The sequence below is a fragment of the Mastigoproctus giganteus genome, chromosome 8 (assembly GCF_048544385.1).
Source record: "Mastigoproctus giganteus isolate SK-2022 chromosome 8, ASM4854438v1, whole genome shotgun sequence".
Lineage (NCBI taxonomy): Eukaryota > Metazoa > Arthropoda > Arachnida > Uropygi > Thelyphonidae > Mastigoproctus > Mastigoproctus giganteus.
Window position 1 is genome coordinate 66,673,268 of NC_143582.1, and position 18,023 is coordinate 66,691,290.

Consider the following 18,023-nt stretch of genomic DNA (forward strand, 5'->3'; position numbering starts at 1 on the left):
TTTAAGAAAGAAAGAGCTTGCTTCTTGAAAAAAAAGGCAGGTCCTTAATCAAGCTGTTCTCAATAGGTTGAAGAGTGGTAGAAGGATCCTTTCGCATCATCATCATCTAGGCATTGACAAAAAGCTTGTCCAGGAACGGGCACAGTTCAGCTTACTGCAGGCAGATTTTCCTGACTCTGATTCCTCTCTCTCGCAGGAGGACTGGTTACCTAGGGCACACTTGTCTGAAATAGAAATAACTAGAGAGACCCTAATTGCTGTCATCAATAAACTAGGTCCGGATGGTTTCCCCCTCTTTATTATCAAAACTTGCAGCCCATATATAGTCGACCTTCTCCTTCACCTTTTCAGACAAATCCTGCAATCTGGAATAGTTCCTTCAATTTGGAAAACCTACCATGTTAAGCCCATTCCAAAGATCAAGAAACCCAAATCTCCTAAAGACCTGCGACCAATATCCATCAGTTGTTCTTTACTCAAAATTTTTGAAAAAGTAATTCAGCCAACAATTGCCCAACATTGCTTTGCACACAGGCCCGAGTACCTGCATACCGTTCTACAAAGGAGATCGACAACTACCAATCATCTTGATACCCTCTTCAGAATTCAGCGCACCCTTAACAACAAATCACAGATTGATATCATATTCTTCGACAAGCCTAAACACAGAAACGACAATAACTGGATTGTGGAGTTCTTCCCAGAGGCCTGGCGAGCGATAAAATCCCAAACGAGAATATATATCGAATGGAGCTGTCACCGCTTCAGGGAACATGTGATCATTCCCAAATACTTTAAATGCTGCAGGTTCGGCCACACTTCCCACACCTGTGTTCAAACAACAACAACATGCGGCCACTGCTCCGACAAAGAGCACAACTTTAATAGTTGCCCAAACAAGTCCAAAGAACCCGTCCGTGCGAACTGCAAGGCAGCGAAAATGAATACAATCATTCCATAAGACATCCTATCGTATACAAAAGCCAAGAGTATGTACCAAAGTAGGACCGATTATGGGGAACTAGGCCAAAACAGTTCAATACTACGGAAATCAAAATCTTTCAGCACAACGCACAGTGGGCCAGAGCAGTGGCTGACGAGGAAAATGCCGATATAATTATTGTCCAAGAGCCATATTCCAACGCAAAACAGGTAAAGGGGTACCCTTTGACTTACAAGACCATTCGGTGTGATGAAGACACTCCCTGGGCGGCGGTGCTCATCAGGAATCCTAATATAACAGCCACCAAAGTGACGCAGTTATGTACGGCCTGGGCGGCTTGCGCCCACGTAATCACACCTATAGGATCCTTCTATGTGATCTCCTTATATTGTAGACTGGAGGTAGAAATAACTTTTGCCATAAACCACCTTCACCACCTCTTGGATGTTCTTCCAAACCAGAAAATCATCGTCGGAGCAGATGTAAATTGCCGCTCGCCTGCCTGGCATAATGCAACCGAAGACAGAAGAGGAACAAATAATGGTCAACTCTTGGAAAACTTCCTTGCGGGGTCACCCCTAGCCATAGTCAACCAGCCGCACCAACTCCCTACCTTTTGCAATACGCTGTGGGAGGCAACGATTGATATCTCACTAGCATCCACTAACGCGGCCGCCCACTTCTCCGACTGGAGGGTGGAAAACTCATGGACAACCTCCGATCACCGTGTCATCACGCTGAAAATCTCTAAGACACTAACCAGAACTCCGATCCCAAGACAACTGGACAACCGATATGTAATAAACAAGGCAGACTGGAACCTGTTTGCTGAGAAGCTCCTCACAGCAGTAAATGCTGGACAGCAGGACCTGGTGCTAGAAGAGGATCCGAACCGCCTTCAACGAAAGATTACGGAACTCATCACCAAAATCAACAAGATAGCAATTAAGAAGAAAATTATATCCCGAGGTGCAGTGCCTTGGTGGAATCGGGATTCGCAGTCACTGCGGAAGGAGGTCATCATGCGCAGGAAAGAATTTCAAAGAGCCCGGCGCTCTTGGCCAGAAACTGAAGTAGAAGTCATGAGACAGCGGTACAAGGCTGCCAGAAACCTGTATACGGACTCGATCAGAAGAAGCAAACGAAACTCCTGGGAGCAACTCGTCTCCAACATGGGAAACACAGACCCCTGGGGCGTGGTATATAAAGTTACCACCAACAAACTCCCCAGGGGGAAAGTCCTTACTACTACCAGAACCCGCAGGGACTGCTTACAGCATCGTGGGAGCAGTCGATTGAAAACATCCTCAACTCCATCTTCAAGGAACAGGTTTACCCGCAGTCCCAAGCACAACGCAGGCTTTGTAAAGAAAACGATGACTACGCCATTGACAACCAGGAACAGCCGTTCACTCAGAAAAAGCTTCAGAGCGCTGCTGTGCAGATAAAAACTAGGAAATGCCTGGGCAAGGATATGCTTGAACCGGAAATCATAAAGCGTGTTGTGGATTTAACACCAGGACTCCTACTTCGACTCTATAACTGTTGTCTGAAACAGGGGTACTTCCCCAAGGACTCGAAAATTGCCAATACTAAATTAATCCTAAAAAATCCTAACAGAAACCCAACTCTTCCGACCTCCTATCGGCCCATTGCTTTGCTGTCAGTCTTGGGCAAGCTCTATGAAAGACTTTTATACAAGCGGATTCAACAGTACTACTCCACAGCAGCAAACCTCGAAGCAGCAAACAAATATGGCTTCAGGCCGAGACTGTCAACAATCGAAGCCATCAGGAACCTTATAAATACTACCAATGCATGCCAAAGTAAATACTTTCTGATGATCGCTGTGGATTTTGCTGGGGCGTTCCGACTCCCTCTGGTGGCCGAGCGTCTTTGGCAGACTCCGCAAAGCGCATGCTCCCATAAACCTTTACAATACTATCAAAGCGTACCTGTCCCAAAGAAGAATTGAAGTCATAGCGCCCTTCCAAAGAATAACAAGAAATATCCATAGATGATGCCCGCAGGGGATCGTTCTTGGCCCCCTGCTTTGGAATATAGTCTTCGACGACTTCCTTGACACCAACTTGGGGGAAGTAAAGTGTCAAGCCTTCGCAGATGACCTTGCACTGATGGTTGCGGCAGACTCCAGGGCCCAACTGGAGACACAGGCAAACCATGCCCTAGAGATCCTACAACAATGGGCGGAAGAAAACTTCCTACAAATTGAACGGAGAAAAACAACGTCGATCCTTCTCAAAGGATCATTAAATATCAGAAGGCCTCCGCAAATTAAAATAAAAGGAAAAACGATAAAGCTTACGACCCAAATGAATATCTAGGTGTCATCCTTGACAACAATTTCTCCTTCCAACCTCACCTCAAGCAACTAAGAATAAAAATTAGAAACTACTCTGCACTGGTCGCCCGTGTTACAAGGCGCGACTGGGGCCTGAAAAAGCGAACACTCTCTCTCTCTCTACTATAAGGCTACATTTATACCAGCAATCTCATATGCCGCTCCAATCTGGTTCCACAAGACAGCCATGGCCGTAAATAAAAGAATTTTTATTCTTTTATTTACGGCCTTAAAAGAAGGACCAATCCTTCTAACAATAACCCGCGCATGTAGGACTGTCAGTACGCAGGCGCTCGGTGCTGGCGGCGGTTCTCCCGCTGGATCTTGAAATTGTCAGGTGTGGCCTGTCATACTACTTATCTAAAGGAATACCCGTCACATTCATGGGATACACATCGAACCTACAAATGGCAGAAAGACCTGACCGAAAAGACCCGATAATTGGGGCATTTGAAGCAAGAATGGCAAACCCGCTGAACAAACAGCACCAAAGGAGAAGTGAAGCAGGAAATTTCTTCCGGACATACACAAAGTTTACCCTAAATCACCGCCTTGGCCCCACCCAGGTCTGCACTCCACTTACCTCCTGACGGGTCACGGACCTTTCAATGAAAAACTTGCAGCCTTTCGGCTCGTGGAGGACCCACATTGTCCATGTGGGGAACGCGAGAGCTGGCAACATTTGATGCACCAATGCCCACTGTACGACGACCTACGTGGAATCCTAATCACCAGACTAACTTACTTACCTCAGGACCGGGAAAACCATCTCCTGGACAGATTCGATGAATATAGTGCGCTCGCCAAATTTGCACAAGACTTATTTGCAAGAAGGAGAACACAGATTGCAATCAATGATGCACGCTGTTAGCCCAGGGCTCCCTGCACATGAGCATCCAAACTGAACCAGACTATGACCGTTATGGTGGGACCTCACTCTCTCTCTCCCAGGATTGAACATCCATTGCAAATGATAGACGATCCGTCACCATATATGCGGACTCCTATTAGACAATGATCTGTCTGGACGGGACTCTTTCTCCCATGTGCGACGCAACGACTGGACATGATCACAGCAGCTCTGCTGCAGCACGCCGCCTGGCGTTCTGAACTGGGCACCCTTGCCCAGTTCACTTTTAAAACTCCATCCCTAGGCAGGGAGGGGGAAGAAATGGGCCTCTGTCACATCCCCCTCCCCTGCATCCCCCCTTCTTCCCCTGGTGGGGCTTGCTCCACTGACACTCCTGGGATCGCCTTCTCTTTCGTTTCCATACCTCTACCTGTTCTCCCCAATCTTCAGTCTTCCCCCACTCTACCTTTACTGACCGACCGTGAATGTCCCAACTGCAAGCTGCTAAACTTCAATGTGAAAAATTAACCTAACCTTCATTTAAAACCTATCTCGGCCTTATCTAAACCTCTAGCGTCTGCCCCATTTTTTTTTTTTTTTCCCAACATAGGCCCTAGCCACTGAAATCTCAGGAAATTAGGTGGCAGGGCCTGCCAGAGTAAATAACTGTAGCTGGTGTACCTGGTCTGCCTCCACGGGGTCGAGTGTGGGCAACGTTGGGCCTCAGTAGGGGTCCAGCGGCTAAATGACCAGATGAACAACCGTACACGACAGTACACATGTACGGTATCCATACACTTTTAAATCTCCGGCCTCAACAGTGTTCTGTTTCTTCACATTACAATGTATACTACACGGAGATGGGGAAAACCCCTGGTGCCGTTTGACACGAATACACTTTTCACTTTACTTTACCTTGCATTATTACTGTTAAACCCCAGTTTACACTTGTCAGTCCATCCGCTTAGTTTATTTAGATCGTCCTGAAGTACTATACTATGATTATTATCATTAACTACCGTGCCTACCTTTTTGTATTATCAGCAAACTGAGACATGATACAGATGTGCTTGAAATAAGCACATCTGTATCATTTAAAATATTATAAATAGTAAGGGTCTAACACCGACTCCTGCAGTACCCCACTTATCACATTAGTCCATGAACAGCAGTGGTCATTAATAATCATTCGGTCTCTCCTACCAGTAAACGATATATTTATCTACAGCGGTAACTTTCCCCTCATGTCACACTGCTCCAATTCATGCAAAACTCAAACATGTACAATATCAAAGGCTTCACTGAAATCTAAGTACCAGTATATGATGTCAAAATTATTTTATGTATCTAGTTTCCTTTGTGACATTCTCACAGTAATTAATTGGATTGGTCAGCCACGATCTACTTTTATCGTATGTGATTGCCTTATGGCTCAACTGCTATCTAGGTGATCATGCATTAATTCATTAACCATTGACTCCATTAATTTCCCTAGCATAGAGGTCAAACTTGCAGGTGTGTAGTTATCCACTCCATCTTTTGAACAACTTATGAATAGGAGATACATTTACACATCTCCAATCTGTAGAGACTTCTGGTTCTAAGGATGCTCTCATTATTATGGTGGAATGTATCCATTTTAAAAAATTGAATATATTCCACCAGTCCGAGTTGCTCTGTTCATTTTTAATTGCAGAAGTTTTTCTTCCAGATTTTTTACAGTTATTACAAAACCATTAACTCCAAATCCGCATTAGACAAATTTCTTCTAACCCTGTCAAAGGAAATTTCATGTTTGAACATAGATACAAAATATTTATTCAGTTTGTCAGCATCCTGAACAGGATCATTCACAGTAACACGATTCATATTTAGTGGACCAATGTGATTCATCCCTTTTCTTCTACTGTTAACATATTCAAAGAATTTCTTAATACTTTTCCTTGCATTCTTAGCCAAAGAATTCTTATAATCTGCCACAGCTTGTCTACTCCCTCCCTCTGAGTAAGTTGGGTATACATTAGTTTATATTTACAATAGGGCCTGTATCCTCTGACAATTTATAATCCTCTCCTTTCTTTTTTAGGGGAGTTTGGCCTGAAACGACCTCAACTCTCAGGGAACGGATTTTCTTGAAATTTTATATTTGGGCCTTTTAAAAATATCTGTCAAGCCATTCCAAATTTCTTAAAACTCAGACAAAGAGAAATCCAGCAGTTATTATTTATTTTTTTCCCCACATACAATTTATATGTAAAAAAGAAATTCATTGAGTAAATATAGTTTTAATATAGTATTTAGCTTTAGACCGTCCATACACGTTTCGTGTGTATTGTTATGTAAGACTCGCGAACAGTGGCGCTTGTGAAGGAAGAGAGAAAAGATATTTAGATAAAATAGTTAAAAAAAAAAAGAAAAAATGAAAAACGAGCTGTGTAAATATTACATAGCTACACAATTTAACTGAACAGCTAACTTTAGAGAACGTACATAAAGTTTTATTAAGTGTTCTATAAAGTGATATAGAATGATAAGGAGATAACTATGCATATTTACTTTCCACTTCTATTAAACACAGAAAAAGAACAAAAATTCAAGTATTTTAAGGGGAAAAAAATCGAATGCAATTAAAATGTAACGCACTACGTACATTAACTAACTTTTTTCCTACCCCCCCCCCCCCTCTGCACTAAGCTCATCGACTCATCTGACATTGCCGACCGGGCTAGCCGAGTGGGTAAAGTACCTACCCGGCAACCCAAAGGTCGCGGGTTCGATTCCCGCCTCGGGCTTGGATCAAAGTACTGCAAAAACCTTGGGAGGTGCAATATGGCCACAGAAGCCGATGCGCCAACAACTACCAAATCAAAAAAAAAAAAAAAAAAAATCATCTGACATTCATTTTGGTGTAAACTTGAACAATATCTCTTAGTTGGCATAAAATGCCTAGTGGCCTCTAAGATTACTTCTCTCCAAACACTTCCCATTTGGCATTTACATTTTTTCGCAACATCAGTTGGTCCTACTGAAACGAGTTTAAAAAATTATTGTGCCATTATGATCACCATTGAGAATACCAAATCCTTCCCCATGACAGTAGTCATTTATTTGAACAAATTCCACACTAAAACCCTATATTCACTGCCACCCATAAGTTTCTTAATTTGAAGATTCTTAATACATGATCAACCACTGCTGATAACCAGCTCAAGAATATAGCATTCTCTTCCTTAACATGTTTAAGCGGTAAGCAGTTATCGAACAAATCGAGACATCCTGATACTGAGTGAGATGCCAACCCATGAGTTCCCATCGATATCTGGAAAATTAAAATCCCCATCACAAGAAGCCCTGATTTGCTGTCCCACTCACACAGTAGTTGGTCATTATACTCTTCACAATCATTTGACTTTACTGTCATCTTTATTTTTCCAGTGTTTATGTCACACAACACTGACTAACATTTCAGCACAGCACTGTGCCTACTGGTTGTTCTGTTTTAGAATATGTCCTTCCTAACCAAAGGCATAACGTTATCCTTTCCCCCTCCTGTCATGTTAATACTGTCTGTACGTATTATAACAGTCATATTCAAATTCTGCATCCCCAATATCAAAGTGACACCATGCCATGCTTATGTTATACCTACAGTGTTAGCCTTGATGATAACCTTCATTTCAAACTCATAAAATTTGTTTACTATGCTCATAGCATTAATGTAAAAGCAAGTAAAAGTGAGCCTGTCCGTGTTTTTAGTACCTCTTACAACGATCATGTAATTGCTAGGTCTCATGGGAACTCCCAGCAGGCCTTGTAACGCTCCCCTTCTGCTTTTTAGGCTACTGCATGACACAACAGAAGCAAAGCAAGAATCAGTTCCAACTGTACTTATGGCTATCATTAAACTATTAATCTGTATATCCTCACAAAGCAAAGTTCCGACCCATGTAACACTGCCTCGACAGAATCAGCAAATATCCTCACAGCTGTTTATTCAAGTGTATCCCAACTTAATTAAAAAACAGTCTCTTCAATTAGCAAACACTAGCCATTCCGAGAAAAAATTCTACCCCAAGAGCCTTGCACTGTCTCTTTTCAGGGTCGAACTGATTGACAAAACTCTCATCACAAACTTCTTCCTGTCCTATCGCATTTCCGAAAAATTACAAACATTTTCAAATTCAACCCTAACTAGAGACTTTATTTCTAAACTATCTATATCCTGAATTTATGAGTCATTTAACTCACACCGCTTTATGTTACAGCTTTAGGAGCTATTTAACTCATTCAGCTTTATGTTCCCAGAGTTATTGGAAAGGTTCAAGTTAGGCTTTTGTGTTGGCAAATATAAAAATTTTCCATCCATCAAAGGTATCTTTGTTTTCGTTATTCTGAAACAGAGAACAGTCTTGCTCAGAATAGCTAATACAAGGTAGGTAAAGCAGATATATTCACAACGTCACATTGACTAGCATTAATGCTAATCAACAGTCCAGCGCAGCGATTCAGTCGAAACCAGCAGAAATAGAACGACTGTCTTGTTGTTCTATTTAATCTAATTTAACTTTGTGAAAAGGGGAGAAAAATTTTCCTGTCACCAGAACTTCGGCTGTTTAGACTGGTATAAAGCTAACATAAACCATGAATTGTCCTGAACAGGTGCTACTGTAGATTTCTGTGAGGTGAGACTCTACAATATATCCATCGTTTATCTTTGTCCTAAAAGCATTCCAACTTTGTGGTATCAGAACTAGAAGCAATCCTATCTACAAGGGTAAGGCTCGAATCTGACTCGGAAATTTGTTATATCGTGGCAATAAATAGTTTTACCTGTTTCATATTAGGTGGCCTTTTCGACGCACTCTTCCCCTGTATATACAATTCCTGCGCCATCGGCATGCTAGCGTCCCCATAGAATTCTTTATGGCTTTGGAGATCTGGTTTTACCGAATACAGTATTAACGATAACGATAACAGTCACGAACTTTGGCGTGGCCGACTTCCTTCAACAAACGCACTACAGACCAGATCTTTTAGAATGTTGAGAAGTTCCGAAATCAGTCGTACTCTAAATCTTGTCTTATTTGAACTTGGAAAGGCTAAGCATTCTACAGCTTATCCTAGCTAAAATTTGTTGAGCTCATTTTCGCGTGGCATATCGACTGTATATGACACATTCGGCAGCTTCATTTATTTTTGATATTTTGATATTTGGTTTTTAGGAGCATTAGCAACTGAGGCCATATTGCTCCAGGGATATACGGTGGTCATTCCCTGACCTTTCCACATCCTCCGTATTTGGTGCTTCATTTATACCTCTGGTGCTACCGTGCTACTTCTTACAACCATTTACGTCTAATGTCACGATATCTACACCACAGCAGTTCAAGCCATCATCCGTGCGTAGGGAAGGCTACTAAATCATTAAATTAATGAGCATATTTAAATGACCAATGGGCGTATTTTTATGCAAATTATAATTTAAACGCATAAATCAGAGTCAGACTCCACCGGAAGAGTATTTAGGAAAATCTCTGGAGACTTCAACCTGCTTTGAACCCTCACGAAGGATCTGTGTACATTACTTAAAGATCCAAACAAAATACTTCTATTTTCTCGGAGCTGGTTGTTTCAGAATGTCGCACTGCTAATGTAACCTCATTATTCTTAAAGGAAGGTTCCCCAGCAAGACGTCGCTTAAGGTGAGAAAATAGATGGGGTACTAAACAGACTCCATCCAGTCTGTTTCAAAAATAGTGTGTGGTTGTGCATTGATGTTAACTGGCGTTCCTCAGTGCCAATACACACTGAATGGGCAATTTATATGATACCCTTTTCATGAAATGGAGAGGTCCTTCAGTAACAGTATCACGTGTTAGAACAAAACGATATAAACCAGCGGGGCAGATGTGTGGGGATGCTGTATGCGTACAATGCAGAGCTAGAGTGGGGAAAGCGAAAGATTTAAGTGACTTTAAACGTGGCACGGTGGTAGGCGAAAGACGAGCCACATATCGAAAACAGAAACCGAAAGGATTTTCGGAAACAGCCTGCATAACCGTGTCTAAGGGTGTACGAGATATTCTGTGTCTAGGGGTTTAAGATGCATTGGTCCAATAACCAATCTCGCGAGCAGCACAGTGACTATAATCACCATCCTCCTCACACTGAGTGGAAAAGGCCCGAGTTCCGTTAACTCCATGGCTGAGTTAGTCAGTCTCGGGAAAGGGTAGAAAAGTTTTTAATTCCGAAACCTCGGATTTTTCGCATGGCAAAATAGGCATACTGACCACCGCAGAACATATGCAATTTATGGATAAAATATAAATTGTTCTCGAGTAACCCTAATATGATATTTATTTTTCCCCTGCAACCTAGCTAATTCTTTTCTGGATTCTATTCCATTACATTACATTGGTTTTCCTGACACCCTTTGTCTCCGTCACAAGGTTTTCGTGAATTTATGCACTGAGCAGTCGCTGAATTATGGTCGCCCATCTAATAATAAGCTGGACCTTCTCAGATACAGATAACTATATGAATACCAGCCAGTGCATTGTATTCAAAAAACTACGAAACGTACGTATGTTGAATAATGCCTCACCATGATGCCTATAGTGTATATCATAATCGGACAGAGTTATTGTTGTTGTTGTAGGGTTTTAGGCATATATGCATCTTAGGCCATACTGTGCCGTATATAATATGTCTGTAAATTCCGTGTGTTCTGCGGTGGAGTTGCTGTTTACTGGACGAAAAAAACCATGCTATTCTCTCTCCTGAGACCGACTAACTCTGCCATGTTGTGGAGAAAAAAAAAATCTTTCCCTTATTGACGAGATTAGAACTCAGACCTTTTTCACCCGGTATAGGGGAGGACAGTGATTTTACCAATGTCCTCGATGTCCTCGTGCTACTCACGAGGACATCGGACACGGTCCCTGGTAGAGGATCTACATATCTACACATTATTACAGCCCATTTGACTTCATTCTATAACTGCTCGGTGGTGTTGGGAGCTGGAGAACTAGCCAACTAAGGGAGAACAGAAGTAATTCTCAATTGGTCGCTCAGTTAGTGAACATCAAACAGGAACACTGATGACTGTTTTTAATCTACAATATTCACAGTCCATAGACGTCAAATGCTGCTGTACTTGTAATCAGAGGATCCGAACACTCTAAACAAATCATTACCGGGATCACTATCAATCCGCATGAGACAATGATCCGACATGCATCGCACACATCGAGTCATTGCCCCATGCTGTTTAAGTTACACACGGTGTCTATGATCTACATGCTGCAAAAGGACGTCAGAGTAGCACCTGTTTGCAGTTGTAGACCATCGAATTTCCACATTCTTAGCAAAGTGAAATTATCGTTAGGAGTAAGTCTATGAAATTAGACGGATGCGCAAACGGTGGCATGTACTGTTTTATTCCCGAATGATGGAGGATATGTGGCAACGGACTGAAGGAAATAAATCTGAATTGTCTGTAATATGTATTCCGAAACGAGTGTCTCAGCAGCTGACAGCCTATTCATCACCATCATTAGCCATTTTCGGTCCACTGCAGGATGAAGGCCTCTCCAGAAACTTTACAGTTCCTTCCGTTTTGTGCAATGGCCATCTATTTACTACCCACGAACTCATCTGTCCATCTACGTTGTTTTCTTCTGGGGTTTCTTTTAGCTCCTCTTGGATACTATTTTGTTATTTTCTTAGTCCATCTGTCACCATGTCTTCGAGCTATGTGTCCTGCTCAAGTCCATTTCAGTTCTTTAGTTTTGATAAGAATGTCCTTTATTTGTGTTTGTTGCCTAATCCATGTGTTTCTCTTCTTATCCAACAGTCTGATTCCCAATATAATTTGTTCCATTCTTCGCTGTGTAGTTCTCAGCTTCTCTTCCATTCTTTTGGTGAGTGCCCAAGTTTCACTTCCATAAGTCATGGTGGGGAGTATACATTGGTTCATTATTTTACGTTTCAGACAAATGGGGATATTGCTCCTCAGTATGTGACTATATTTCCTGAATGCTATCCATCCAAAATTTATTCTTCTCTTGACTTCCAGCCATTTATTATTACAGCTAATGACTTGTCCCAGATAAGTATATGATTCCCCCTTTTCAATTACTGCTCCTTCAATCATTATATCCCTTTCTGTGGCATACTTGTTCATCATTACTTTTGTTTTAGCCATATTCATCTTTAGTCCAAAATACTTACTAACTCTGCATAACTGATTAAGATTTTCCTCTAATTCTTTGTGATCATGGCTTATACACAGACAGCCTATTAGCATGCAGCAAGCGTACCGTCTTTCTCTTATCCGGGATATTCATTTTCGGTGTCCAACTAGATCGAATGTTCTAGCTGGTTATTTTGCCTCAGTTTGCGAGTCTGTGTTCACAAACAAACAACCATAGAACAGCCCACTAGACATAATGGTCCAGTGGGTTCTAGTTCTCCTTCCTTTATCAAACTTTTAGAAATGACGGAAAATTTTATCATGTTGGTACGACGACCAGTTCATAACTGATAGCACATAGTGAATATTTCCAACAGTAGCTTAGCCCGTGTTTTAATATAGTGCAATGGATACAGGAGATTGTCATATGCTGTATATAAAGTCACTGAGTGTATGCGTGTTCGAATGTTATCTTGTACGCCTTTCCAGAATATAAACAAAAAGTAATTTGTTTATTTATTTATTTATATCAAGTCAGAGATGTCACCATACGGTCTTTGTGTTTACTGGAAAATGTCATAGAGTATACAGAATGAAGCATTTGCAAAGAAGCACGCAACACAGTTGTTTTTTGTCACTATAGCAACCACTGAATTTGATATGACTACTTTAAGGGCAGGTAATACAAAGAAGAGATCGACTGTAAGGAGAGAGAGATTTGTCGTTCATTTCCTTTCGGAGTTTGATGCGGGAAACTATATACAGTATTACTAATACCATCGAGCTGATTTCATTCCTTCTTTGCGCAAAAGGAAAGTTTGGCAGGTTATTTCCGCAAAATATAATTCGATGGGACGAGTCAATTCAGTGAAACCATTGCGATTATTTTAAGGAGAAAAACAATAGCCAGTTCAAGGAGATACTCACACTACGGAGCGAGTAAGCAGAAGGAAGCCTAGTGGGTGACCTTGAGTTGCCTATTGTTTTTCTTTTAAGTATAATATATGAATGGTTCCAGTAGGAAGAGACTTGATACAAAAACTGGCAAGACTTCACAAAATGCATTAGAAAAGGTGTGACGCCAAAGGAGTGGAATAATGCAATCATAGTTCTGCTGCATAAGAAAGGAGATAAATCAGAAATTGGAAATTATAGACCAATTAGCTTGTTATAACACATCTATAAGTTGTTCACAAGGGTCATTACTAACAGATTAGAAAGAATACTTGATGAGAATCAACCGAAAGAGCAAGCTGGCTTTAGGACAAGATTATCAACTATGGATCACTTTCACGTAATATCACAGCTAATGAAGAAAGAATGAATATAAAACACCATTATACCTGGCGTTTGTGGATTATGAAAAGGTATTTGACTCCATACAGCATAAGGCAATGTTTCGGGCACTGGAAAGAGACAAGGCAGAGATACCTCATATATTATGATTTTGAAGAAAATATATGAGAACGCTACCTCCTTTATTAGACTAGAAAAAGACAGTAGCAATTTTAAAATTGACACAATATCTCCAAAGAGGAGACACAATATCTCCGAAATTGTTTACTGCTGCCCTTGAGGAAGCTTTCAGAAGATTAGACTGGTCGCAGAAAGGAGTCAATGTGAATGGAAAGTACCTAAACCATTTACAATTTGCAGATAACATTTTGGTCATAAGCCATGATCCCAAAGAATTAGAGGAAAATCTTAATCAGTTATGCACAGCTGGTAAGGATTTTGGACTAAAGATTTTGATTTTGATTTGATTTGGATTTTATTGGCGCATTAGCAACTAAGGCTATAATGCGCCGAGACCGGGTAATATATAAAAATTTTACATCTCAGTGACAGAGCCGTTAATGTTAAACTCCGTTCCAAGCTCATCTCCATTCAACGGATTATGCTGCTTGCCATGCTCCGGGCCTGCAGGACAGTGTCCTCTGCTGCTCTGCAGGTCCTTGCTGGAGTCTTACCACTAGACCTGCATGTAATTTTCAAAGGACTATGCTATCGTCTAAAGCACGGAGTTCCCGGCGAGATTCTCGGCATCTCATGCAACTTAACTGCTAACATCAAAGACGAGAAACGGAGAATCTGGAATGAACTTATCAGTGTGTGGCAATCACGATGGGATTCCAGTACTACTGGTCAAGTCACCCACTCTTTTGTTCCTGCAGTTACCTTCCCTCTCAACAAGAGCGTCCGCCAATGGTTTTCTCCTAGCCTAACAACATCGTATATACTTACTGGGCACGGCTCCATCAACTCCAAACTATTTAAATTTGCCTTGTCTGACACCAATCTCTGCTTGTGTGGTGCTGAGGAAACCTGGACGCACATTCTGTATCGCTGCAACCTGTACCACGATGACAGAAATACATTACAAGCTGCTGTCAGCAACTTCTCTGAAGGAAATGAAGTGGCGCTGACTGAAAATTCTCAATCGTTCTCAGCTCTACAACAGTTCTGCTCTGCTGTTTTCACTATATCCAGATATATAATAACAAATATATAAAAAAGATAAATCAATAAAAGAAATAACAATAACATATAAATTTTAAATTCGATTAAAAACCTTTATTGATTTCAAAAAGCTAAAAACAGCAGACACATTGTCATTGTCGGATAAAATCTGACTGAGTGTATACGGCTCAGTCAGATGATTAAAAGCGGTAAAACGGATATTGCTAAAATCTGGACAATCAATTAAAATGTGTCTCATGGATAAAACTGTGCCACAGGACTCACACATAGGAGGGTCATCAGCCCTCAGCAAAAAAGAATGAGTCAAATGACTATGTCTTGGACTAAAGATGAATATGGCTAAAACAAAAGTAATGATGAACAAATATCCACAGAAAGGGACATAATGATTGAAGGAGCAGTAATTGAAAAGGTGGAGTCATATACCTATCTGGGACAAGTTATTAGCTGTAATAATGATAAATGGCTGGAAGTCAAGAGAAGAATAAATTTTGGATGGATAGCATTCAGGAAATATAGTCACATACTGAGGAGCAATATCCCAGTTTGTCTGAAACGACAAATTATGAACCAATGTATACTCCCCACCATGACATGGAAGTGAAACTTGGGCACTCACAAAAAGAATGGAAGAGAAGCTGAGAACTACACAGCGAAGATTAAGCAGCAAACTCAAGTAAAGGACATTCTTATCAAAACTAAAGAACTAAAATAGTCTTGGGCAGGACACATAGCTCGAAGACATGATAACAGATGGACTAAGAAAATAGCAGAATGGTACCCAAGAGGAGCTAGAAGAAAACCCAGAAGACAACGGCGGAGATGGATAGATGAAATTCACGAGTTCGTGGGTAGTAAATGGATGGCCATTGCACAAAACAGCACGAACTCGAAAGTTGCTGGAGAGGCCTTCATCCTGCAGTGGATTGAAAATGGCTGATGATGGTTCCAGGTTAGATGTGCGGAGGTTTTCCCTCAACGCCAGCAGGTGGCTGATTGTTGGAAGAAAGTTCCATCTGTTCTTGTGGGAGTGGGTAGTTTGAATAAATTCAAGGAACTAGACATATTATTGGAAGGATAGACAGATGATGTGGGAAGTTTTTTTTTTTTTTTTTTGCTGTTTTATAAGTTTGCTTTCTTTCCTCATATGCCACTACTAATACTAAAGAGTTTGTATGAATTTTCAAATTTCTCGCCACAGTACGCAATACTTTTGGAGAAGGATGCAACAGTTCAATAACTATTTCTGGTGATGCATCGACGTTGTGTTACTGGGAGAGAGGAGAAATTTCTTGCCGATTAACAGAGTTGATTAGTCTGTGCGATTAGCACAGTTATAATCACCGTCCTCCCCAACTCATGATAGAAAAGGCCTGGGTTCGAATCTCATAAATGGCACAAGGAACTTTTTGTGGCCTATTTAATTTTCATTCCTTGGCTGAGTTAGTCTGTCTCAGCGTGGACAGCCAGGTTTTTCCATTCCCGGAATTTTCGGTTTTCCGTCCAGAAAAACAGGAAAATCACGTTAAAAAATGTTTGTTTTGATTTTTGTATAATAATTACAGGCGAGCAGATTTTGGTAATAAAAAAAAAAAAAAAACAGACAACACACGCAATTTATGGAAATAAAACAACATAGGTATATCGGCCACGAACAAACTGTCATATTAGGCCACACGCTCAAAAAAAACATTTTGGGTTTTTTTTTTTTTTTTTTTTGAGCTATTAGCAAACGCTGGAAGACTAACAGTCTTCCATATGTTCTTACATAACACGGCAGAATGCAAAAGTTCTTTTAATTATTTTGCGATATTTGAACAGCTAATTAAAGAAGAGTGTGGCTTTCCCATAAAGCTTTATTGTATCATAAATAAATAATTCCCTCGTGTATAGCACACCATAGTTATCATCGTTGTCATGTGGAAAATGATTGGGTTCAAATCCTGTCGATGACATAAACGTTTATGAACCTATTTCACACCGTGCTGGTGTTAGGCAAGAATAACAAGGTTTCGTGTTTTTTTTCTCCCCGAAGCTCGAGTTTTTAAGTAAAAAAAAAAAAAAAAACAGGCAAACCAACTTGAGAACGCACGATTTACATATAAAATTACACTTGAGGGATATGAGTTAACTCTTGGGTAATGCGTAGCCTTAAAAAAATATTTGTTTTGATTTTTGTGTAATAATTACAGGCAAGCAGATTTCGGTAAAATCTATGATTTAAAATATTAGTATGGAATAATAATATAAGTTTGCAAGGAATTGAAATCACAAGTTAAAATAATTAAAAATATAAACAATAAAAGAAACCAGCAATAAACAGTTCATAAAGAGATTCACTATTGAAGAAATTATTGCTGCTCTTTCTCGCTCTAGACGCTGACTATAATAAGATAAAGAAAGACTTGCGAAATAGTTGTATAAGATAAGATAAGGTACGAGTAATTGGATAGTAATTAGAATAGCTGCTGATTAGAATAACCCTCGATTTTACGGACCCCGCAGTTAACGCACAAAAAAAAAGTGCTTGTGAAAGAGAGAAAACAGAGAATTCGTGGGTTTCAATTAAGCGTCTCAATATGTGCCCTGTTTCTTCATTATAATTTCACTTACAGTGTATTGACATGGCCCCAAGAAAATTGATGAACACAGAAATTTTAGTGTTGTGCAAAATTTAAGGCTGCTAGAGTAGTTAGATCCGGTGTGTCTATGTCTTGCACCCGTGAGGTATACAGAGTAAAAAAAAAAAAACTGTATCAGATATCGTAAAAAATCATGATTAATCTCAAATAGCTACAGGAAGTCCATTATATCTAGCAACAGAAACAGGCTGCACCTGGCTGACAAATTTCTCTCCGGGCAAATGCTGAAGTCGCTTGATGTGGATCTTTATAAATACGCTATCAATAAGAAATATCGCCAGAAAGTCTTAAAACACAGAACTGTTCTTATGCTTTAATAGAGCCGGCACTGCAAATTCAGTCAAATTCTAAATATAGTAACTAAATGACCCCTACACAATTGCTAATTCCGTTAAAATAGTTCTCTGTTAAGGGTATGTTGAAGGGTATATATTGTTTCAATTTCCATAACTAACTCACTCTATACTGATCCTATTAACCCCTGACATGGAGATTACTCATTACAGTATCTCAATGTCAGCTTCTTCTTTGCCAGTTAATTCATCTATTAT